We start from the raw sequence: 2,817 nt of genomic DNA on the forward strand, positions 1-2,817 counted from the left end.
AGTAGTTCCTGAGATTAGCGCAACAAACAAACTTTTCAGTTTCATATATTAGTATAGATATAAACTTCTCATGTGTTTCTCGGTGTAAGTAACTGAACTCCTTCCAAAGGGCTCGACCGATTCTCGTGAAATTTTGTGTGAATATTGGGTAGATCTTAGAATCGGACTACATATGTATATTCTTAATCCCCCTTAATGTTAAGGATGGTCCAATTTTTTATTTTTTGTTTTTACTTTTTTATGATACAACTTACAAAAATACATAAATATAGCCCTAAAACTTTAACCTTCTATGATCAACCCTTATTTTCTTATATGGCAAAACAAATTTTGTTAAGTTCAGGCACTGGGTATAGTACATATACATAGATGCATTACATCTATATCTATACTAATATATAAAGCTGAAGAGTTTGTTTGTTTGAACGCGCTAATCTCAGGAACTACTGGTCCAAATTGAAAAATTCTTTTTGTGTTGAATAGACCATTCATCGAGGAAGGCTTTAGGCTTTTTAAACCATCTGCGCTGCGACTAATAGGAGCGAAGATACAAAGGAAAATGTGAAAAAAATAGGGCAGGTATAAATCATAACTTATATCTTCTACCCACGGACGAAGTCGCGGACAACAGCTATATTTAATATACCGTTAATTCAAAATACAAAATGCCACCTAAAAAACGACCATCTTTATCTCGAAATTCGAGAGATGCTAAGAGGATGAGAAATGCGCGTTCTCAAGAATCAGCAGAGGAAAGAGCACATCGATTAAACTCTATGAGAGTTAGTGCCTCAACTTCTCGAGCCAATGCAAGCTCTCCAGAGAGAGAGATGTGATTAGCAGCTGACAGAGCGAGACGAGCTACGTCACGTGCGTCTCAAAGCTTTTCTCAACGAGAACTTAGGCTTACTATTGATCGAGAACAACATGTGTTATCCCGAAAAGCTGAAACTGCTTCACAAAGAGAGCTACGGCTCACAACTGACCGCGAACGGCATACATTATCTCGCGGGTCAGAAACCTTTACTGACAGGGAGTTACGCCTCACAGCTGACCGCGAACGTCATACATTGTCTCGCGAGTCTGAAACCTTCACTGAAAGGGAACTACGGCTTACAGCTGATCGCGAACGTCATATTTTATCTCGAGAATCTGAAACTTTTTCCCAATATGAAGACCGTTTGACAAATGATAGGGTGCACCCATAGAAATCTAAATAACAAGGTAATAGAAGTGCCAACGCCGCGTGACCTTGTCGTCACACTGGTATTTCGGACGACACCAGCGCGCGAACTTACGCTCAGTCGCTCCCGGAACGTTGTCACAGCAAAAACCACTAAAAATGGTGTTTTGCGGCGTTTCTCAGGCTGGAAATTCATATGCATCGTGTAATAACATAAATAAATAGATAAGATTTTACCAGTAAGTAAATTATTGCAGTAATATTGAAGTTATTGCAAAATTAATTTTTAAAACATGACCTTCATTATAAACCATATGAATATCGTAACATCCTGCAACAATTGCATTCTTTACTGATCATTGCCTCTACAGTAAGAGACTTACGGAAATGCACCGTTGTAAAAAGAGAAATGTACAACGAAAAATAATATTTATCAATGCGATCGTATTTGTAGTGCTACGGCCGCACAAAACTGTCGCATATAATAATCTGGTTAAGTGCGGACAAATTATCCAAAATGCACATTGTATACGAAAAGAAACAATTTTAATAGTCGTTTGTTTTTGTGAACATATTATTGAATATATTTGTATTTCAGATTCCCACAGGATGGAAATAAATACAAAAGACAAGTGGATGTCTACGGGTAACCGAAATTGGTACCCTACAACTTAGGCCGAATTTACACTATGAAAGTAGTTGCATGCATGATAACTTGCCGCCATTGTTACGGCTCGGACCGCGCTCGCAACTGAATGTTTCGAAAAGTACGCCTTGCCTATAGCATTGAATAAAAATTGCATTTTAAATTTATCCAAATCTCATAAATACCATTTTTTTTATTATGAACGTTCATCCATTACTAGTCATTGGATACATGAACGGGGCTGCTTTTGTAAGACGACTAAAAAATCACCGTGTTAGCTACCAAAGTATTTCCTTATATTATTTTTTTTGTCAATAGGCGATTTTATAAAAGTGGGTTTGCTTATAACCTCGCAATTGATTACAGATCATCTTCTTTCAGGGGCAATATGTATGTGCAAAATGTAGTATGTGTTTTTTGTAGTGTTTCTGTTGTTCTGGAGGTAAAATAAATTTGCCTTCTTTCGCAGACCCGCCGGAACTATTGAATTCACTACATGTTCCATGTGCAATCTAAACAGTTCTTAGACAATATTCGCACTTATAATAGTGCGTTTCAAATGACATCCTTTGGTGCTCAACAAATCTCAAAAGGTCCTTTCATGCCTACTTTTAAGGTACAAGGTCAGGTTGACCATTTGATAGGATCCCTTTTGCCTGAAGACCAACCTAAGTTTCTTCAAATATATTTCGTATCCGACTACAACGAACAGTCGAATATAAGAAATCAATATTTCCCGAATTTAAATACTGAACTAATTTCACAACATCAAGACATGTTGTACCAGGTTAATTCATATGTATGCAGTTTCAAATCGGCACTAGAAGCTCTTCCTCGATGTGATGATAGCAATTATAAAAATTTTATAAATGCCGAAAGGCGTCCAACTCAGGAACATCCTAGGCGTTATAATGCTCCATCCACAAATGAAGTTGCTGTGGTATTGGTCGACCAAGAACGTGATAGGCGTGATATTGTTATCCGGTCC

The sequence above is a fragment of the Trichoplusia ni genome, chromosome 20, assembly GCF_003590095.1.
Source record: "Trichoplusia ni isolate ovarian cell line Hi5 chromosome 20, tn1, whole genome shotgun sequence".
Taxonomy (NCBI): Eukaryota; Metazoa; Arthropoda; class Insecta; order Lepidoptera; family Noctuidae; genus Trichoplusia; species Trichoplusia ni.